The 24,103-nt window shown below is 44.9% G+C and overlaps 1 protein-coding gene and 1 long non-coding RNA gene across 4 annotated transcripts in view; both read left to right on the top strand.

Moving 5' to 3' along the window:
- USP32 (ubiquitin specific peptidase 32) overlaps positions 1 to 24,103 on the top strand; it is a 1,745,589-nt gene that overhangs the window by 196,338 nt on the left and 1,525,148 nt on the right. The gene's annotated exons all lie outside the window — the stretch shown is intronic.
- On the top strand, positions 7,581 to 22,404 carry LOC144824506 (uncharacterized). The gene is made up of 3 exons (XR_013608987.1): positions 7,581 to 9,565; positions 9,740 to 10,131; positions 21,330 to 22,404. It is a non-coding gene; the product is annotated as an uncharacterized LOC144824506 (long non-coding RNA).

Raw genomic sequence — 24,103 nt, 5'->3', positions numbered from 1 at the left:
CAGGGAGAGGGCGTGGCCTCGAGGGGGGCGTGTCCCTCGACTCAGCGTGGCCGATGGCGCCTGACGAGCCTCCCGCGAGCTCTCCCTCTCAGCGCTGGAACCGCTGCTGGGGATGCTTTTCAGGCAGGGGCTGGGCAGGTAAAGTGCAAGTTTTTAAAACAGAGTATAAACAATTTTTAAAATCAGAGAAGTGCAAAAGACGCTATATCTATCTCCCGGTTGTGCCTCAGGAGGGTGGCGGTATTCTGGCGCGCTCGTGGATCAGCGCTCTATTTATACAACCAGAAGGGGGCGTGGCCTCGAGGGGGGCGTGGTTTAAACACGGTAATAGCTACAGGCAGCAAGAACAGATGGGTGACCAAGAGAACAGTAGATGGAATAAGGAATGTTTATGGCGGCAATAAGTAATTACTTGATATCATCTAAGAACAGGTGCACCAGCAGCTGCAACCTCCCAGCATGTACATCAGATTGACCATGTCAGAGAGGTCAGCTAAAGTTAGAGGACACAGGCTGGGCAAAAAGACAAACAACAGAGAGCAAATGAACACAACAGAAACTAAATGGATGCAACAGTCAAAATGGCTGCTGCTTATGCTAACATAGAATTTACACTTTTCTACAAAGCTACCAAGGGAGTTAGCTGGGGTTATTTTAGGAGTGTAACTCCCTTATCCTGACTAGAGTGGTGGTTTCTGCCTGGCTTTGGCACATGCCCTAGCCTACCAAAAATCCCATTTCTAACATGTACTTTTGTCAATGAGCAGACATGTACATACAAAGTGCCACCCATTTTCTTTAAAAAAAACCTCCAGAGAGTGTCTTGATTCTCTCTCTCTTTCGCTTTTTTCTTACAAAAAACAGGCATACAAATTCAGGCAAATACACAAACATAAGAAGACACACAAAAGACTCAAGTATGGTAAAAGCCATTGTATACTCTTTACCTACCATGGTTTTTTAAATTGCCACTGCCAGGGGACTGCTATGATTCCATTTGCACAAATGCACACAATAGTGTGAATGTATTTGACAGCACAGGACCTTAATGGACCCTGCTCTATCAAACAAAGCATGCTAGTGAACACCCAGACACTATTCAAATGAGCCCTGCTGAATAGCTTAGCTGGGGCTCAGTTCAGGGCTACAGAAGTGGCGCCTTGGCTGCCAGAGACACCTTCCACTCCTCCTCACCAGCTCTCACAGCCAAGGAGCCTATCTTTTCATGAGTACCAGTACTCTCCTCATTACCATAGAAGTGCCAGTACTCGGAGTGATAAATCTAATAAGTGCTAGTACTCGGTACCGGTGAGTACCGGACCAATTAAAGCACTGCGGGTAGGTAGATGGGAGGGGAGAAATAACAGGGAAGGTGGTTTGTTTAGCCTGTATTTGCCAAAGGTGCATGTGCAGGACTCATTTGCGGAAAACTGTAGACACTACTCCAGCAATTCAGGGGGAATTTGCGTGCTGCCAAAACATTTATTGCTAGCAAGTTTGAAATAATGTGCTTACACGCTGCGGAAGCACGCACAATACTTACTTGAACAGTCAGTGGCACCGTGTTCAACATGGGGCCCATGGCAAAAAGCAGACAATGCCGGTCGACGGTTTTATATTGCGCCCTGGCTTGGCACCAAATAGCTCTCAGGTGTTTATAAGTGCATGACAGTAGCGTTATTATTATTATTACATTTGTATAGCGCATAAATCACCCGAAGGTCTCAGAGCGCTTGCAGAAAACTCCTAGCAGAAACCCAGGTATGGCAGAAGCAGATCTAAAAAAGCCATGTTTTTAGCTGTTTGCGGAATCTCAGGTAGTCGGGTTCCGTCCTAATCTGGAGGGGAAGGGAGTTCCAGGCCTCGGGTGCTGTTTTACTGAAGGCCCTGTCGCCGTTTCTGGCCGTACGTACCCTGGGGACACTTAGAAGGGACTTGGTGGATGATCTGAGTGTTCTCACCGGGTGGTAGACCGTAAGCTTTTGTTCAAGGTATGCCGGGCCATGCCCATTGATGGATTTGTGGACAAGGCAGCATAGTTTGAATTTAATACGTTTTTGTATTGGGAGCCAGTGTAAGGTTTTTAAGCAGGGTAGTGAAGGGGTGCGGGAGGGAAGATCAAGCACCAGTCTTGCAGCGGTATTCTGCAGGACCTGTAGGCGGGCCAGCAGGGTGGTGTTTGTTGACAATTATTATTATTATTATTACATTTGTATAGCGCATAAAGTTGAGGGCGGTACCGATTCTTACTGCGCCATATAGTGAGCCACATTAGAGGCTGAGGCGAATTAGAAGAAAGCTGTTTGTTGGGACTCTTCCGCCAACGAGAACCACCTGAGTAGTACTCTGCATCAACAGCATGTCGCTTCATGCACCCCCTCCAGTGGGTGAACATTTTAAACTGTGAGATAGGAGGGAGGTGAGGAAGGAAAAGAAAAATAGGAACGGGACTGCAGGAACTCATAAACTTTTAAAAAGAGACCTGTGATGCGGCCACTGTTGACCGCGTCACAGGGCAAATAGTACCTGAATAAAGGGTTGAGCAGCAGATAGCCAGCGGATGAGCTCTAAATCACAGCTAATTAATCTGTACTTATTTGGTGCACTGCAGACCGAAAAGGAAGTGACGTATGGCAAGCACTGCCCAATGAGAAGGCAGTAAAAAAGAGCTACAATGATGACCACGAATGGTAAGTAAAGGGCGGTTTCAAGGCTCATTATTGAATACAAGAGCCTCGCAAGTGAGAGCGCATGGGTTAGCACATGCTCGCGCAAGCTCGACCTAAAAACTTTAGTGTTTTTGTTTTTTCTGTGTGTTTTTTAAATAAAGAACTATCCCTGTTCTGAAAGATAGGTAGGTGATGATCTGAGCACAGCAAACCTTTTGTTGATTTAATTTTTAGTGCAACACACTTTTTTTCATTTTTCCCAAATAACTGACGATATTGCAACATTTTGGCTTTTTTCTCTGTTCCCTCCACAGAAATCAACAGTCCCTAGGTACTTTTAGAATCTCCAACAAAGAGGCTCAAATTTGGTCTGGATAGCTTTGGTCTCAAACTGTCCCACATATTTAAAAAAACATTGGCAAAGCCAGTAGTTCGGGCGTTGGCTGCCAGCCTTTTTACTTTGTCAGTACTTGTTTTGCTTTTTCAAGGTTTTTGGAAAATGTTATTTAAGGGAAAGCTGTTAGGCCCTCATTAATCTATAAAAAGAAATTGGTGAAAAGCACACATTGCCATTGTAGTCCCTGGCACGTAAGAGAACTACTTTATTTGTGGTTGAGTTCCTTGTGAAAGAATAGGATGGCGCCACTCCCTGTGAAGTTAGGTACTGGCTGAAGTGGGCACTGCCCTATGCTAGATTGGATCGAAAGGAAATTGTTAATGTCACAATAACAGACCAGTGAAGATGGCTGGCTGAATGTGCCTGCAGGTAAGAATTATTGTATATATAACTTTTTAGATTTGGCTTTCCCAAAGACCTTTAGATTAAATAAATATACATTTGCAATATCTTTTTTTAGGTTTAATGTTCCCCAAGACTTTTAGAATATATATTCATTAAAAAAATATATATAAAAAATATTGCTAAAATAAACGGCATCACACACCGGAGGGAAATAATTGTTGGACTGAGAACGAACAAGAAGTACCAGCATGCTCAAATATGTGGCCTGTCGAGGCGCCCAAAACAATAGAGGAAGTGTAGAGGTATTGACAGAATCACCCTCCAATTCGATATGCATAAACAAAGAGATTCTATCAATGTGTGGTGGTTTAAATTTTTATTTTTGTTTTAACATGTGGGTGGTTGAAAAAGATAAACTCTCTCTTCGGGTGGTAAAGATGAGAGCACAATGTGCTTGTTAAAATACCCCTCACACACTAAAAAAATCCTTTAGTGTCATGCTTCATCATTGGGGTCTTCCCGTCCCTCTACGGGGCGGGGCGTGCTACGACCTGACGAACTACGCGGGAGCACTTTTAAGGTGACCAAGGCTATGTGACAGTGCAAGGTGAGTGGTGTCAGTGAAGTGTAGGGACCTATTAATGTGTGGGAAATAAAAAGCTAAAAATCCTCTGGCTAGTGGAAAAAAACAATTTATTCACTTCCCTAGCTGGGGACGTTAAGAAGGGGGTTTTGAGGTAGAGCAATTAGCTAGCTACCTGGTCTACATGTTTCGTAAGCAGTCCCCTACTGCTTACTCATCAGGACCTTCTAATGGCCCCTACTAGAAAATGCTCGGTTTCTAAGTATGATATGCCTACAGTCCTAAAAACTAGCAGTAAAAATCCACTGGTAGTTTTAGCCCTGAAGCTAAAACTACCAGTGGATTTTTACTGCTAGGGAAGTGAATAAATTGTTTTTTTCCACTAGCCAGAGGATTTTTAGCTATTTATTTCCCACACATTAATAGGTCCCTACACTTCACTGACACCACTCACCTTGCACTGTCACATAGCCTTGGTCACCTTAAAAGTGCTCCCGCGTAGTTCGTGATTGACAGAAACGGATATGCCAGCGCTAAAAGTCTAATGAATGAAAGTGTCACTGTAAGGAGTGCGACTCAATTCTTTCCTTGGAGAGAACTTTTGGTTATATATATATATATATATATATATATATATATATATATATATATATATATATCTCAGACACTCCTTACGCCGGCCGAGTTTCCTGCAATAACGTAGCGTGCACAAAGCGGCATAAAGCACGCTCTCGGAGACACCAGTTTGAAGAAAAAGCAGAAGATTTATTCTTTCATAAATCACGACACGTTGTCAAGTGGCCTTGGTCACAAGGCCACTTCACAGCCGAAATGCGCCGTGATTTATGAAGGAAGAAATATTCTGCTTTTCCTTCAAACTGGTGTCTCTATATGAATATTTCCAAGGCACGCCACTGGCATTCCTTTGTTGAAAAGATGGCACGCGGACCTCAAAGTAAGTGCTTAAAGTTTTCTCTATTCCACAAGGTACATGGCAGCCATAACGCGTGTCAGCCCCGGAGGGCCTTGATCACATGACGTGCAAAACCAGTCAACACTTGATTTTTATCTTGTTTTTTTCGCCCTGATTTAAAGTGCAAAGTACTTTCAAACAAGAAAAATGCAGCTGTAATCATAGACAACTTATCATTTGTTTTCTACTTTAACATAAACCCCTAAAAATTTGGTATGTTAATTAACATCATTAGAACACAATTTAGCGGTTTTACGGCGATGTCATTATATGGTCTACCTGGCTGCTTAATTTACTCCTGGTTTCAAATATTGTTCTTTACCCCATCAACAGGTTAGCTAGCTTTACCATAAAATCATTCTATCATAAAACAATGCTTGCTAAAAGCCTGTGGTAAAGAATCCATCCTTGTAAAATACAAGGTGTGCAAATTGTGCAAAAATACAGTACTGCATCTAATGATTGTTCAATGATTGTTCAATGATTGTTTTACCCGGTCAGTGTGTGAGCGACATGACTGCACACTTACCTCTTGTTTTAACCACTTGGCTGCTAAGGGGTATGCATGTAGGTCCATTGACTTTCCATTGAAATCAATGGGAACTACATGACGAGTTACCCTTGTCATTAGCACTGAAGGGGTTAAATACCATTTCTGCCTGAATATCCAGACTCTCAACAGATTAGCTGCCTTCACAATAAAGACAATTATATCATGAAATATATTCTTGCTAAAAACTGTGATAAAAGAACATCATTGTAAAATAAATTTTGTGCAAATTGTGCAAAATACAGTTCTGATTTAACCGTGGTTTCAAATGTTTTCATTTTCTTTTCACCAAGCGGGTACTTGCGTTAGCAGTTTTACCAATTGGTTTTCTACCGTAAACATGAGCTACAAAAGTGCATGAGTGCTTAACTAAAAAGTTAAAGAGCAAGTGTTAAAAAATCCTACCCCTTAGTGTCTTCAGATTGCTAAAAGAGCTAAAACAATAGATATAATATAAAAAAAAACATATTGTTTTTGAGTGTTTAATCAAGTAGACTGGCCCCTTCTTCCCTATTTTACATTTTGGGTTGAAGATAATCCAGATCTAAATATCTTGACTCCGAGTGTATATGAAGCGAGCATTCCCAATATATATTGTGTGTGGCAGACATATAAAAGTCCTCAGTGATGTTTAATCCCCCAGGGTGATTGGAATCTAGCTCCAGAATATACCGCATTTCTAACCTGCGCAGGCCTTTCTCTCTGTTTCCGCCTCTTTTGCTGGCTTGTACGGCATCAATTAGGAAGTATTTCAGATCACTAAGATCAGATTGGTGGCGTTCACCGAAGTGGCGAGCCACTGGGTATGTTTGGTCTTTGGTTCTGATGGCTCTTATATGCTGCAATATCCTCTTGTGCCCCTGTAGTCTGGTACTTCCCACATACCTGTGACCACAGGGGCACTCGAGCACATAAACAACATACTCAGTTTTGCACGTCAGGGCTTTGTCAATGGAGTATTCCTGTGAACTGAATAGAGTTTTGTATGTTGTTCTGGTGCTACCAAATTGGCAGGCCTTTCATGACTTACGTTTGAAAAACCCTTTTCGTTGGGCCAACCAAGTCCCGGCATTATTGCTGACCGGATTGTTCTGCACCAACTCATCTTTCATAGATGGGGCTCTCCTGCACGTACTGGCATATTTTGTGGGTAGAAAATGGCCTATTGTTGTGTCATTCAACACTATAGCCAGTTTCTCTGAATGATTTTATTAATTGCTTTTTGTTGCCTGCTGAACCCAATTATCATTCTGAAAGTGTCTCCTGATGTATCGGGAATGATTGGAACTGCCACTAGTGTCGGAGTTGATGTCTGGGGTCGGGTACCTTTGAGTAGGTCTGCCCTCTGTAGCACCTGGCTTTTAGTGTTAGCTGCCTCAAAGCATTTCCTGTGTATCCCAAAAATCTGGTCTTGCTTGCGTGTTGTGCTATTATTAAATCTTCACTATTGCTGCAGATTCTTTTCAGTCTTATCATTTCCCCATAGGGGATACTATGAATAAGATTTTGAGGATGGGCACGGGCTGCATGCAACACTGTGTTGCCGCGTGGGTTTTCTATGTGCCCTAGTTTCTATTCTGCTTTCTTTGATGTATACCTGGACATCTTGAAACGTTACTGTCTGAACTAATGTTGGCTGTGAATTCCAAATTGATATCGTTGTTGTTCAGTCCCTCCATGAATCTTTCTGCTTCAGGCACAGTCCCGTGCCAGATCACAAACAAATCGTCTACGAATCTCAACCACAGTTTCACATGATCTCGAAATGCTGTTTCACAGGTTTTCTGTAGAACCAGCTCCTCCCACCAGCCCATGTGGAGACAGGCATAGCTGGGGTAGAAGCTGGCCCCCATTGCTACACCTGCAGCTGTTGATATAGGGTATTTTGAAATAAATAAAATATATACTTATATTTATACTGGTAGTCTCCAACAGTTAGGACTTTTCATAGGAAAAGCGTTTTTTGTCTTGCCAATAACTTTGGTGCCATTTGATGAATCTTATCAAAATGAGTACGGTGCTTAGTTCTAGTCTCAGGGTGATCTTTCAATCAGGGGCCAAGAGAAAAGGGGGGAATCCCAAGCAGGTTTTCCCCATGCAGTTTGCCATAGGGATTTTAAACGTCACTACAGCCTGAACCGCTGGACTTAATTGCACCACATTTGGTAGAAAGCTAGCTCTTGGTACGGAAAAGCCTGCTTTTTAGGTCTCGTGACCTACAATGCGCGCAAGCGCATTGAGGGATCGAGAATTCAAGTAGCCAAAAACATCGTCAAACCAAGGGCTTTGTTCCTGCGGTTTTCTTGAAGTTCACGTGAATCACGTGAGCAAACAAGCACGCGCATTCACTGCCAGCCCAGCACATCAAAGGGCTTCTCCTCCCCTAATTATTCATGGCCGGCCGCAGGCCGGCCGTACATTCAGATTGCTTCTCTTCCAGCCCAGCACATCAAAGGGCTTCTCCTCCCCTAATTATTCATGGCCGGCCACAGGCCGGCCGTACTTTCAGTTTGCTTCTCTTGTTTTGCCGCTCCTGCACCCCGCACCACCCAGCTAATGCACAACATTGGTGACATTACACAACAGCTCGTGTTTCAGCAAGCAGTATCAGTAGATTAATGTGTCCCATACTGTACTGTCCCAACTGGATGTTATGCCCAAACTTACTCCGGCAACCCATACATTGTGAGTTAGCGTGTGGCAGAGGAAAGGGGTTGCAGTCACAAGGAGCGGAGTTATAGTAAGTGGAGTCTCAAAATCAGTGTATACCTAATGTACATCGATGTTACACACTGCACACAATTGACAATCAAGGCCAGCGTTATGAAAGCAGCAGCAGCAGATTGTTATTTAAATAGCGTGAAGACTCCTCAAGTCCTGCCAGATGGTGTTGCCCCCGCTCGGCACAGTTCTCCCAGAAACGCCAATCGCCTCCTAACTTCTTTTGGGATCTCTCTCCGACTCTTTTCACGCAGCACACCCCCGATCAGCTGCGGCGCTCACTCCACTAACGCAGCTTCTCGTTTTCTTGTTTTCTGTCCTCGTGACAAATATCTTTTTATCTTCCTATCTGAATATTTTCATCGATCTCGGTCTGCGTCTTTATTTTTGACTGGCTTCGGCTTTTTTACCTGCATTTTTATCTGGTTGTCTTGGTTAATCTATGCAGGCTGCCTGACTGAACTGATTTTTATAACGACCTCGATGCATAAAAAAAAAACCAGTTTTAACATTCTACTACACTAGTCAGATCTCATCGCTTGGCCAAGCTGCCCGTATATTTCTAATCTAAGAGCAGCAGAGTTGTATGGACTCGCCCTGCCCCCACCGCATGGTTCTAATATTTGACCCTTGAGGCCCGGCTGCAGCGCCCCTCCTCCCAGCACACACACACACACTCCGCACGGCCCGGGCAGGGTCAAACCACATCTCTTTATCTCCCAGGTCAGGGCCCCTCGGACTCCATGAACATCTTCGCCCCCAGGGTAACATCTGCTGAACTTTAAACAAACAGACAAGGCCCAGGGAGGAGCCACTACTCCACTGCGCACCCATCCCCCGCTCTCCCATTCTTCATCACTCCCCTCATCATCCTCGCTGGACATTTCTGCTGTCTTTAACTCATTACTCCTGTCCGGTTTCTCTCTAACTCGTTCTGCCTGTCTTTGTCTTCAGCTTTAATTCGTCTTTCCTTCTCTCTTTCCAGGTCGTTTCCTTTATGTCTTCCATCACTCTCTCGGCTAGACCCATACTTCTTTTCTACCCTTCAGGTTCTTGTCATGCACTTTATGCCAATGCTAGGCCGAATTCACCCCCCACCCCAAATTCTTTTAAATTCCGTGTTGCAAAAGACACTTGTTAAACGCACCGAGGCTAGCTGCCTCCTCGATGGTTTCTAACCAGGATTTATACCCAGATGCACGAGACAGCCACGCTCCAAACAGAGGACACTGCTCTGGGCATCTACATGGCATGATGGGGGAGCCTGGCGTCCACTGCTCCGACCCCACTGGATGCCCTGCTGCTACTGGACAGCAAGCCCAGCCAGGTAAACAAGCACTGGCGTTGCCAATAGGTCTCGCAGTAGGAAAGTTGGAGCTATTACAATTGCAAATAACAATGCCTTTTATTTTTGTTTTCATTTTAAAAACATAAAGGGCTTTGTCATTTACAAAACCAATAGCTCCAACTTTCCTATTACGAGACCTATTGGCAACGCCAGTGCTTGTTGAAACTTGTAAGCCCGTTCAGTAGTTTTCGAGATAATGGCTGAAAACCAAATTTGTATATCTAGGGACGTGGATCCTCTGCGGATCCACTCTCAGTGAATATGCGGTTCCATGTGCCTAAGCAGGGTCCTGATTGGCTGGCCGCACCTAGACCGAAAAGTTGTGAAGGCCATTTTATATCTCTGGAAACTGTCCTCTGGGCTGAAAATGTCTGTGCAAAGTGAATAAAGGGGTCAGGGTAGAGGTACCCTGATCCAATGTGTGTGTTAGAGGGTCAGTAATTTGCCTTATAATGTTTTTTTCTCAGTTCGCGAGAGTCCGCGGTCACACCCCGGTGTATGACCTGTGTAGGTCCTCTGTAGAACTGCGAATCCTGCTGCAGCTTGTGGAAAAGTAAATTTTGCCATGTTCTGTGTCCCTACGTGTCCCCCATCTTATGTTATGTGTGCATGATTAATATGCATATGTATCCCCCATGTTTGATTAAAGACGCAATTACAGTTGTGTCCATCCCTAGTATGCCAGTTCCCAGTTCTCGTGAAAGCTACGAATATCAGGCCTATGTAAGGTTACGTTGCCACGTTTCTCAGTGTGCACGTTATTTCATTGAAAAAGTCCCCGTTTCTAGGCCTCAAAAGGGCCCGGACACCAGATTCAGCTCCTGTCTCCTGAACCCTCGCTGAGGAGCGATACAGCCCCCACCTGTATCCTCGACCCTTCACTTACTTCCTGCCTCGCAGTGCCCGGCTCGGCCTGGCTCTGCCTACGAGTCTGCCAAAAGTATGTTATGATTCTAGTTATCAGTTCAGCCCTCCTTCTCTGCATTCCTAAACTACTGAATCGCATCAATAGTTTCCGTCATTGTCTAGCCTTTACGTCTCCATGTAGGAGAAATACTGCATTTAATGGTCATTTAATATTCCTCAACACGCACTACACGTAGAATAATGCATGCTCCAGTCTTAGAGTCTGTTAGCCTCTCCCCTCCTGACTCTTAGTTTATATCAACATGTCCTCTAAACATTAGATACTAGATAGGATTTAGGTACATGTCGCCCTGACTCTCCAGACTTCAGTCTCTGCTCCTAGCGCAGAGTTCATAGCCCCCAGCTTCTCCTAGTAACGCGTCATTGTCAGTTTGCGCGCACCATTAGGTTAGAGGTCCCGGCTCCTTAGGTAGCCCCCTCCATGTTTCCGCCCCATTTATGACATATTCTGTTACGTTTACATCACATGTCTATGTATACGCCTCCTGTTACACCTACTTTCACCCTTATCTTTCGCGACTGCTATTGACCACACCCACTGCTCCGCCTACTGTATTCACTGTAATGCAATTGTTTTAGTATATATATGTTGTACATTGTTATTAAAGTTAGCGCGCTCATTCCCTGTCCCCCCTGCAGGGCCCTGCCATCCTGTTCCCGTGCAGGTTGTCCTGTTCCTGTCCTTTATGCTGTATTAAACCTGCAAACTCCTACTACCTCGAATCTTGACTCTTATTTATTGAGCTATCTGTTATTGCTATGTCCAGTCAAACCTAGATCCGGTATTATTTATTTATATACCACATAATGGCGCCCGAATAGGGACTTGCCCTTTCCCCACGCGCCGGTGAAGCCACGCCGGCCCCCTGACCCTCTGCAGCCGTGACGGAACCATACCGTGCACGTGCAGATATTTCTGCTTCAAGTATCCCTCAGGCCCACGGAGGAGACGGAGGTGGCGGTCCAGCATCCAGACGAGGCGGTGGAGGAACGCGGCGAGTCCCGACCAGAGCCCAAGCCGAGAGTCCAAGGTCCGAGGTATCCGGAGGCCCACCCGTAACTGAAGTCCGAAGTTCGTCCGTCCGGCGTCGAAGCAGTCCAGTCCAGTCCGAGGCCTTCCGTTCTTGCTGCCCGGTGAGTACCGTTGCTGGGGTAGTATCTAGACAGGGTCAATCTAATTGACTCTGGTCCGTGGGTTTTGGTGGTACACAGACCCAAAACTAAGTGTCCACTTCGGTGGATGCGGGTCCTGACGTGTCTCTTTATGAGACCGGTAAGTTTCGTACTGTTTTAGCAGTGCATCTAGTTTCTGTTCTAGTCAGTTCTGTTCTCGAGAAGATTCATGTATTCTGTTTTCAGTATTCCAGGTAGTATTCTGTTCGAACTGTTATTTCAAATGTCATTCATGTATTTTAATGTCGTGGTATGAAAGTGGGGTAGGTATCGTGTTCATTGTGTATTGTATTGTGTCTAGATTACAGTTCAGTCATGCCGCTATTTTCCAAACTACGTCAGTTGAAAACTAGAAAAGGTCTGTTAGAAGCAGCAGTTCCTGTCCCGCCTAGGGACAGTCCAGGTCATTTTATGTATCAGAAGCATGGCATAAGTGCCATATTATATCTAGATTTATGGGTAGAGTATACCAAACAGTTAGAAGAAAAGTATAGATGGCCCGTATCAGGTACATGGGATGCCGAGTGCATCATGCGAGTAGAAGAAGCATTATGGAAAAAGAAAGCCAGACAGTCACAGAAAGATGCCATCGAGTTATGGCGCAAAGAATCTCATAAAAGAACCGAAAAAGAAATCAGAAAGTCAGAACTAAGTAGAGAATCCTTAGAACGAGCCCAAGAAAGGGAACTAATCGAGATAGGTGAACGAGTTAAAACCGAACAGTCCGACAGACAGAGGAATGCCCTCATTAAGGGTATGTATCCTCTTCTTGCCGAGGGCTTGCCAAAAGCAACCCCGGAGGCATCCAGTAATTTTCCGCCACCATTAGTTCCGACCAAGCTACGTCACAAACCGACCGCAGCTGATATTTTTATTTTGTCCTATTTGGACGACACAGTCCCAGAATATACAAATCCTGTTCCGCCAGCTCCTGTAAATAATGTAAATCCTGCTCCTCCAGACACCGGAGTACCTGCTACGGTACCCCCGGTCCAGCCCACATTACAATTTCCCGCCGCTCCAGCACGAAGAGTATCAGTCGACGATTCTAGTTTAGGGGCCGCAGGAGGAGGTCCTCCTGGTACCCCGCCGCCACACCAACGAGTAACGTTAGTCGAGTTACATGAAAGTGCGTTACAGCGTACGCCCAAATATAAGTCTGTTGCAGATATCCGACGAGCTCTTACTGAATGCCGCTATGATCCAGTTGCAGGTGATGATAGTACGGTTATATATTCCATCCGTGTAAGACGGGTGACCGGGTATTTGGATACCCTACCGAATATGAAAGAAGATCTAGACAGAATATATCGTTTCATCCGTACAGGGGATGATCCAGAAAGTATTGGCGAAGCCATGTCTCAAAGGAAAGCTGAGATCCAGCTCATGTTATTAAAGTTTCTGATTAATTGTTTAATAAGAGAACAAGATTATCCGACCAAAGATCCGGCCGAAATGAGAATCCTGACAAGGTGGAGTGATAATATAGCCGAGGGTAAACACAGAACTATCAGTAGTATAGAGAGTATGTACAAGAGAATTCGTAAAGAAATAATAAGGTTACACGAGAAACGCAAAGAAGCACAAGTAAGCGAGAAAGAGAATGACTCTTCTACTGAAGAGGTAGAGGACGAGAATCCCGCCAGAATAGCGTATGTAGGTAGAACTAGACTTTCCGACCGACATTCACGTCTAGACTACAAGAAAACTGTTCCTCACCCAGCACCAGAACAAGGTTCTCTAGAACAAGTATTTCAAGCTACCGATCATATTCTGAAATCACGAATCGGTTACAGTGAGTTAAGTACTATGCATGAACAAGAACTAGCCCGATCAGCAGTCCGATGGATTACTGATTCTACCACTTTTCCAGATGAAATAGTGGCACAAATGTTTCTGAAACTGCCCCCAGCCGAGCAACGACTGGTGGGTATGTATATGATCCAGCACCTCATTACTCTGTATGAGGGTCAACATTCTGATCCAGGTCCGTTACACGATGTCCTGAACGAGTTACTCCAGTATAGATGGAAAGGTCTAGGTACCGATTTAATTAGCGTTATTCTAGAACAGCGCCACAAATATAGAACGTTCCTGAACCCGCATTTTGTTCATGTCTCACCTCCAGAAAGTAAACCGTTTTATATAGATAGACATAATCCGTTACGAGAAGTGCACCCAGTCAGGACAGCAGATGGTGAAATGCAACGAGTATTTGTTTACACTCCGATTACAAAGATGGAACTCTTAGAAATGAAGAAATTAATTCCCTGTCATGACAAAGATCCAGCAGGGTTCCACCGAGAATTAAAAGACATGCTCCGTATGGGAGAATACACGTATCCAGATATAATTAAAATGTTAAAAGTCCTGTTGCCCGCAGGGGTATATGAAAAACTCAAGGAAAAAGAATGGGAGGTGGGAGAGAAAAAGATCGATTGGGCAGTTCTAGAAGCTGAAGATAAGATACGAGTACCAGGTACCGGTCTTGGAGAGAAATGTAAAGAATTACCAGAACTGTTAATACAAGTTTTGCCAAGATTATTAGCGACTAAAAAGGAAGACTGGGATGCAATCTCAGCCTGTAAACAGAAACAAGACGAAGACACTAGTGATTTTTATTCTAGATTTGAGAAATGCTTTAGTATTAACAGTGGCCTCAAGACAAGTAGCGAGTCATACCCTCATCTTTTTGTTACTAAATTAGTCGAGAATTCAAGTCCACAAGTTAAGAATCGAGTTTTGAAAGTCGAAAGTACCTGGCAAGCTAATACCCCGTCCCAAATGTTACAGATGCTTCAGTATCACCAGAATAGAATCAGAGAAGAGCAAGATCATGAAAGAAAACGTATGAAAGACACGAAAATGAAAGTACTAGTTGCACAATCTGTTCCTCAAGACAGTCAGAAGAGGGGTACGAATCAAGCCAGTCATCCTGCAGTTCCCGTTAAAGGGACATGCAATTATTGTAAACAGCCAGGTCATTTTATAAACGAGTGTGCAGTTCTGAAACACAATATAGCTACCGGTAAGACTAAAGAAAGACCACGTCCGCCTAGACAAGAACAAGTTTCACAGACTTCTCAGCCACAGAATGCACAACAGACAGTTCCAGCACCGCAGCCTATTGCTGCAACACAGCATGTTACACAGCAGATGTACCAGTATGCACAGTCCGAGTATCCAGAGTATCAGCCATATTCATGAAACAGCCTAGAGAGGGAGGTAGGCTTGCCTCTCATCGAGATTCCTGTAGATCAAGAGGGTCCCTATGTTCATAGTCAAGTATTAGGGAAAGACAGAAAGTTTCTGATTGATACAGGGGCAAGTAGGACCACCATTAGTCACGCCGAAGTTCCAGGGGCTCCGCTCTCAGGCTCTAGAAATGTTTCCCTTGGATTTTCAGGAAAGCCTATTGTAAACGAGATATCTAAGCCAGTTACTCTAGAAGTAGGTCCATTGTCCCGCACTACTGATCTGTTACTTACGAAGTCGTGTCCAGAAAATCTGTTAGGTATTAAAACACTGAAAGAATTAGGTGCAGTCATATGTTGTTCCCCAGAAGGAATACGACTGTTCTTACGTGACTTCAAGGGTCACTATGTATTACGAGATTTTGATCCGAGATTGTCCAATGTTCCGCAGCATCTATGGGCGCAAGGTCCAACTGATGTAGGTTATATGCAAATCACACCCCATCGTGTGACTCTCAAGCCAGGTGTAGTGTTACCACGAATCAGACAGTACAGATTACCACCTGAGGCTGTAGCAGCCTTATCCAAAATTATTGACGAGCTCATGGCTCAAGGAGTAGTTGTAGAAACTGACTCCAATGTATGTAATTCTCCGATCATTCCAGTCATGAAACGTACTGATCCAAATGCACCCCCAGTATATCGATTAGTGATTGACCTTCGAGAACTTAATAAATGTATTATTCCCCAGTACCCAGTTGTCCCAGATATCTCTTCCCTATTGACAGCCATTGATTCCGAAGCCTCATTTTTTTCAGTCATAGACCTCAAGAACGCGTTTTTCAGTGTCCCCATTCATCCAGACAGCCAGTTTCTTTTCGGATTTTGTTTAAATGGAAGGAGCTATATGTTTACACGAGCTCCTCAAGGATTCACAGAAAGTCCTAGTATTTACAGTCAAGCACTTAAGAGACAACTAGACAATATTCACATGCCAACTGACACTGCCCTGCTCCAGTATGTCGATGATCTACTGATCACAGCCCGTTCTGAACGTGCTTGCGAGCGAGCATCACTTACAGTCCTGTATTTCCTTGCCGAGATGGGGCACAAGGTGTCCCCTTCGAAGCTTCAATTCTGTGTCCAGCAAGTGATCTACTTAGGCCACTTACTGTCCAAGAGGGGTAGGCAGTTGACACCTGACCGTATCCAGTTAATAGCGAGTCTTCCTCAGCCCAAGACCCAGAAGGAGGTACGTGCTTTTATCGGCCTCACTTCTTACTGCAGACAATGGATTCCTCAGTATGCATTCCTAGCCAAGCCACTGATACAGTTAACGACACAGGAGGCAGCCGTATCGACTGTCCTCCCTTGGACATCTGAACATACACTTAGTTTCAATGAGTTAAAGAAAGCCTTATGCCAAGCTCCAGTTCTAGCTACACCGAACTACAGTAAGCCTTTTACACTTTTCGTCACTGAACGTGATGGTACAGCATTATCTGTTCTCACACAAGATCAAGCAGGACAATACAAGCCCTGTGCTTATTTTTCGAGCACATTAGATCCTGTAGCCCAGGCTCTGCCTGCGTGCCTCAAGTCAGTTGCAGCCACAGCACTAGCTATCAGACAAAGTGATTCCATAGTATTAGGACATTCCTTGACAGTACAAGTACCACACTCCGTGGAAGTTCTTTTAAACCGAACACAGACTCAGCACTTGACAATTGCACGTTTAACAGGTTATGAACTGACACTGTTCCAGCCACACATAGAAATCAGACGCTGCAACGTTCTAAATCCTGCTACACTGTTACCGTCAGTTAATTCGAATCCTGCCACACACGACTGTGTGGAAGTAGTTAACACTATGACTAAGCCAAGACAAGATCTGACAGATATTCCATTACCAGATCCCGACCTGACACTTTATGTGGATGGTTCATGTATGAGAACAAGTACAGGAGAACTAGTAGCCGCGTATGCAGTGACTACTGGCACTGAAGTTATAGAAACACACCGTATTGACATCCTGTCTGCTCAAGCAGCAGAGCTAGTTGCTCTGACTCAAGCCTGCATTCATGCCAAGAACCTGAAAGTCAATGTTTACACAGATTCACGTTACGCATTTGGAGTTGTACACGACTTTGGAGTGCTCTGGCAGGAGAGAGGTTTCATGACTTCTCATGGAACCAAGATTCAGCATGGTCTCCTTATTCAAGCTCTGTTAGATGCCATACACTTACCGACATCTATTGCTATCATGAAATGCAAAGCACATACGAAAGTTACTGACACTATTTCTCAAGGTAACGATCTAGCAGATCGCACAGCCAAGCTTACAGCACAGACTCCAGACGTTTCAGTTAATCCGACACAGACACATACTCCAGATCCGACTACTTGTATGACAGTTAAGGACCCTACTCAAGATGTCATAGATATCCAGTTACATGCTACTCCCGATGAAATCAAGAAATGGTCCAAACAAGGAGGGGTCCAGACAGATCAGGGATGGGTAACGAAGGGAAAAGCCACATGGTTTCTCCCCGACTCTATGGTTCAAGTCATTATCAATACCGCACATAGTCCAGCACATTTAGGAGAAAAAGCTATGTTAGACAGTATCCAGAACATTTGGTTCAACAAGCATTTACGAGCTGCAGCCAAGCAGAAAGTCCGTACCTGTATGATATGTTGCCAGTTTAATCCAGGTAAAAGTGTCCCGGTGGAACAAGGCTGTTTCCAGCCCCCTGACCACCCTTTTGAAGTCCTCCAAATGGATTATATTCAGATGGAGCGATGTCGAGGTTTCAAGTATGTCCTTGTAGTTGTATGCGCTTTGTCCAGATGGACAGAAGCATATCCAGTCCCAGATTACACAGCCGCGACCACTGCCAAGCAGTTGGTTCGTGAATTCTTCCCCCGCTACGGACTCCCTAGGGTCGTATATTCTGATAACGGCCAGCCATTCTCATCTGAGCTCATGAAACATATCTCCCTTTTGTTAGGGTACCAGTGGAAGTTCCATTGTGTACGCCATCCTGAAGCAGCCGGTCTCGTAGAGAGACATAATCAGACCCTGAAAATCCGCATCGCCAAAGTATGTAAAGAGAAAGGTGTGGACTGGTTAGTAGCTCTGCCAGTCGCTTTGTTTTATATGCGCATGGTCGCACATTCCAGATCAGGTCTGTCCCCGTATGAGGTCGTATTCGGCCGCCCCCCTAATATGTGGGGTACACCTAGACCCCGAAGTATTACCGATGTTTCAAGTAATATGCTGACAGATTACCTAGCTTCCTTGATGTCTGCCCTACACTCTTGTCGTTCACAGGTTGCCGCCGCATTTCCAGACAATACCGAGGTGGCACCGCATGAGATCGTTCCCGGATGCATGGTTCTTGTCCGGAATTTTGATCGTTCAAGTCCGCTGGAGCCCCGCTGGAAGGAGCCCAAGCAGGTCCTCCTGGCCACCCGTACTGCCGTCAAGCTGGAAGGCAGGAAGGGCTGGGTCCACCTGTCTCATGTGAAAAGATTTTACGGACTAAAGACTGTTTCAAAGAACATTTCCGAGGATTTTAAGGATTGCCAAAGTACTATTCTCAAGGACTGTCCCGCAAAAGACAATGATACAGATTCCTCCCTGTTAGAGAAAACTCCGCAGCAGGAGTATAAGAAAAAATTAAGGTCTAGTAAAATAAGTCAGCCAGTTTGATTGTCTAAGTCCTCCCCTAGGTGAAACGGTTAGACCGGTTTCTGACATGTATATAATAGACCCCCACAGAGAGAGAGTTAGTGAGAACTCTAAAAGTTGCACTATTATTTTATGTTTTCTGCTATATCTCAGCCTTATGATTACCTGCACATGTTATGCATTTTATTTGTATTTTCCAGTTTCTCATGTAAATAAGTCTGCTAATGCTACAGTAGAGCACACGTTTAGTGATCTACCTCCTCATGAACTCTCATATCGTCTTGCTATGCGTAATAATTCCTTTATCCGCATGTTACATTATTCACACCAGACCAGCAATGCCACTAATTGTTGGGTGTGTGGTCGACTCCCCCCTTTCCAGACACCGAAGGGAGTTCTGCCACTCTTTCCTTATCCATTTTCACATAATGGTTCATGTGGAGCATGGTCCACGTTAACGTCATCCTCAACAGATATGTCTTTTCTTAACAGTACATGTTTCCCAGACAAGCAAGGTCTTCCCCACAGAACAGGGTTAGATCTAGAAAATGAAGTTCATAATTTAGGTAATTATTCTTCGAATTTTATGGTCCTGAATGTTCAGTCTGATACTACTCCAGACTTACCCTCTATGTCAGTATTACCAGTCAAAGGTGAATTATGTGTCCGAAATAATGGTTCCGTACATGTAGGACATAGTGATTGTACCACTATTGTCAAGTATAGTGACAGTAGGAAATCTATTTTCAAAGCTTCACGTCATTCTTATTTTGTTTGTGGTCAGACCGCATATGTTCGTCTGCCCCTCGATTGGGAGGGAACCTGTTACATTGCCTTCCTACTGCCACCAGTTTTCCTAGCCCCACCTGACTATCATAGGAATTCCCACCTAGTACATACTAGACACAAAAGAGACCTCCCGATTGTCGATTATACTGAAACTGCTCTAGAACAATATATAGATATCAATAAAGGTGTCTTCCCCTATTTAGGCACTGTCGTGAATAGTAAACTGATACGTAGATTAACGAGAACCCTCGAAGCAGTAGTGATTGAGACTACTTCTGCTCTAGGTAACTTAACCGAAGAGCAATCCTTTATGAGAATTGTCGTGCTCCAGAATAGTCTCGTCCTTGACGTCATACTGGCCGATAGGGGCGGGGCATGTAGAGTCATCGGATCTAGTTGCTGCATTTTCATTCCTAATAACGCACCGTCTGTTTATTCAGCTATTACCAGACTCCATAATATTGCCCATATGTTACACCAAGATCCAGGCACCTGGACATGGTCCGGTTGGTTCTGGAATATAATTTCCGCCTGGGGATGGAAAGTATTGTCCTTTCTCGGTATTGCAGTAGCGATCATATTCAGTTGCTGCCTCTGTATACAATGTGGCCCTGCGATTTGCGGCATTTGTGCTACCTCTTGTATTCCTAGTCCTAAGTCCCGTTCTAAATCCAGTTCCAAGAAAATTCGAGACGAGCAAATGATACTGTATGAAATGATAGATGGTATCATGAATATTGATGTTTCCTGATGGAAACGTAGTGACAAGGAGGGAATGTGGAAAAGTAAATTTTGCCATGTTCTGTGTCCCTACGTGTCCCCCATCTTATGTTATGTGTGCATGATTAATATGCATATGTATCCCCCATGTTTGATTAAAGACGCAATTACAGTTGTGTCCATCCCTAGTATGCCAGTTCCCAGTTCTCGTGAAAGCTACGAATATCAGGCCTATGTAAGGTTACGTTGCCACGTTTCTCAGTGTGCACGTTATTTCATTGAAAAAGTCCCCGTTTCTAGGCCTCAAAAGGGCCCGGACACCAGATTCAGCTCCTGTCTCCTGAACCCTCGCTGAGGAGCGATACAGCCCCCACCTGTATCCTCGACCCTTCACTTACTTCCTGCCTCGCAGTGCCCGGCTCGGCCTGGCTCTGCCTACGAGTCTGCCAAAAGTATGTTATGATTCTAGTTATCAGTTCAGCCCTCCTTCTCTGCATTCCTAAACTACTGAATCGCATCAATAGTTTCCGTCATTGTCTAGCCTTTACGTCTCCATGTAGGAGAAATACTGCATTTAATGGTCATTTAATATTCCTCAACACGCACTACACGTAGAATAATGCATGCTCCAGTCTTAGAGTCTGTTAGCCTCTCCCCTCCTGACTCTTAGTTTATATCAACATGTCCTCTAAACATTAGATACTAGATAGGATTTAGGTACATGTCGCCCTGACTCTCCAGACTTCAGTCTCTGCTCCTAGCGCAGAGTTCATAGCCCCCAGCTTCTCCTAGTAACGCGTCATTGTCAGTTTGCGCGCACCATTAGGTTAGAGGTCCCGGCTCCTTAGGTAGCCCCCTCCATGTTTCCGCCCCATTTATGACATATTCTGTTACGTTTACATCACATGTCTATGTATACGCCTCCTGTTACACCTACTTTCACCCTTATCTTTCGCGACTGCTATTGACCACACCCACTGCTCCGCCTACTGTATTCACTGTAATGCAATTGTTTTAGTATATATATGTTGTACATTGTTATTAAAGTTAGCGCGCTCATTCCCTGTCCCCCCTGCAGGGCCCTGCCATCCTGTTCCCGTGCAGGTTGTCCTGTTCCTGTCCTTTATGCTGTATTAAACCTGCAAACTCCTACTACCTCGAATCTTGACTCTTATTTATTGAGCTATCTGTTATTGCTATGTCCAGTCAAACCTAGATCCGGTATTATTTATTTATATACCACAAGCTGATCAGAGATCCCACCCCCATTCTCACCAACTCTGAGAACGTTCCTTCTGGCGCCCCACTCCTTGAGAGATGAAGTCCTCATGGATGCTGAGGGTTTTTGGGGGATAAGGATCCCTCCTGTTACCACCAGCAAGTCCCACACAGCTGGATTGCTGAGAGCTCCTCGGGGGCCCGCCCCCTTTGTCAACCACTCTGCAAACATGCCTCCTTGTGCTCTACTAGGAAAATGAAGTCCTCTTGGAGGCTGAGGGTCCTTGGGGTCCAAGAACTTCTCCTGTTACCACCAGTAAGTCCCACACAGCAGGATTGCTGGGATCTCGTCTGAAGCCCCACCCACTTTGTCCACCACCCTGGAAGCACGTCATCTGGTGCACTACTTGGGTGCTGAAGTTCCCTTGGATGCTAAGGGTCCTTAGGGGCCAATAACTCCTTCTGTTGCCAACAGTAAATTCCACGCAGCAGGAGTGCTGAGAGCTCATCGGAAGCCCCACCCCATTTGTTCACAACTCTGCAAATGCGCCTCCTGGCGCACTACTTGTTGGGGGATAAAGTCCCCTTGGATGCTGAGGATTGTTTGGGCCAGAACCCCTCCTGTTACTTCCAGTAAGTCCCATGCAGTGGGATTGCTGAGAGCTGACCAGAGGACCTACTTCCTTTCTCCACCCACTGTACAGACCCATACAGCCAGTGCTATATTTACTCACAGACCCATACAGCCACTCACACACCTACTCACAGACCCACACAGCCACTCACAAACCCATGCAGCCACTCACATACAAACCCATACATCCGTTCACACACAAACCCATACATCCGTTCACAAACCCACCCACACAGCTACTCACACACCCAGGCTTAGAGCCATACAGCCACTCACACACCCACTCACCGATCTATACAGCCACTCATACACCCAATCACCGACCTATACAGCCACTCACGCACCCACTCACCGACCTACACAGCCACTCACGCACCCACTCACGACCTATACATTCACTGACACACCCACTCGCCAACCTATAAAGCCACTCGCACACCCACTCCAAAACGTTAAAATAAAAAATAAATCTTCGATATCCACCAAAAAAACCAAAGGTTACAGGGATGTTCTCCCTATGCTCAGTTTTCACGTACTAAACCATTGATTTTCAACAGTTATAGTTACCTGAGCTAACTATATCTTATGACCCCACAATGCACTATTTATGAACTCGTATACTACATGGTCAGTGACATCACTGATGTCATCAGTGATGTCATTTGAGATGTAATCAGTGATGTCATCATTCACATAGCCACTCACACACCATTCACACCCCATATAACCTCTCATACACCCACACAATCACTCAGAAATTCCCATTTACAGACCCATACAACTACCGATACACAGCCACTCACTCCCTCATACAGCAACTCAGACAACCACTCATCCACCGATACAGCTACTAACGGAATGACTCACACTATCACTCTTTCACAAAACTACTTACAAACCCATTTGCACATCGAAGCAAGCACTAACATGCCAAGTCACTCACTTATTCAGGCACTCATACAAACACTGAATGAACAATACAGCTCCTTGCACACCCATTCACTTACCCATACACCCACTTACACAGCCGCTCACTCACTCACCCATACACCCACTTACACAGCCACTCCTCACCCATAGACCTACTCACACAGCCACTCAGTCCCTGATACAGCCACTCACCCACCCATACAGCCATTCAGACACCTATCAGCCACTCACATTCCCACTCACTCGCCAATACAGCCACTCACAGTCACTCACTCAGCCATACAGCTACTCACACACCCACTTATTCACACGTACAGCCACTCTCCCACACACACCTACGCAGCCACTCACAAACTGATAGTCACACAGCCACTCAGAAGACCTATGTTAGAAACAGTATCACACATTAGTAGAACAAAGAATAGTAATTTAACGTATGCAGTAGCTTAGTATATATCATACAATCTCAGAAATGTTTTCGAAACACTTAAACTCCCTGGATAATGTAATCAGTGATGTCATGGACCATGTCATGTGTGATGTAATATGTGAAATCATAAGCAGGCATAAGTTATAGTTAGCTCAAGGAACTTTAACTGTTGAATTTCAATGGTTCGGTATCTCATACTCTTATCTCTTTCTAATGAGGAAAGAATAGGTGGAGAGCCTCCAGTACTAAACTGCTTGATGGGTTCAATGTAAGTAGTTCTAATAATAATACAGAGTTTATAAAGCGCGAACAGCTACCTCACGAGGAGGTGTCCCGGCGCTATAGCAGCAGTGTTGTGCCCGTTTAGGTAGAGAGCTGGAGTCTAACGTGGTGCCTAGCGTGGTTGGGCAAACAGCCAGGTTTTCAGTAATCGCTTGAAACATGCTTCGGATGGAGCCTGTTGGAGAGCAGGGGGTAGCGAGTTCCAAAGTGCCGCCACATTGGCCGAGAAGGTGCGTCCACCTAACCTGGCTCTTTTTGCTCTAGGGGCTGTAATGCGTACACTGTTGTTGGATCTAAGGGACCGGGCTTGGGTGTATCTTGGTAGTCTAGCTTTCAGGTAATTTGGGCAGTTGCCGAACAGAGATCTAAAAGCCAGGGTGAGTGCTTTAAATTTTATTCTGCTTGCCACTGGTAACCAGTGAAGGGAAAGGAGATGCAGAGAGATAGAGTGTTTGTAAGGAATCCTCATTAAAAGTCTCGCAGACGCATTTTGGACCATTTGGAGTTGTCGTATAAGATACGTTGG

The sequence above is a fragment of the Lissotriton helveticus genome, chromosome 3_1 (assembly GCF_964261635.1).
Source record: "Lissotriton helveticus chromosome 3_1, aLisHel1.1, whole genome shotgun sequence".
Taxonomy (NCBI): domain Eukaryota; kingdom Metazoa; phylum Chordata; class Amphibia; order Caudata; family Salamandridae; genus Lissotriton; species Lissotriton helveticus.
This window is presented reverse-complemented; position numbering and strand designations above follow the sequence as displayed.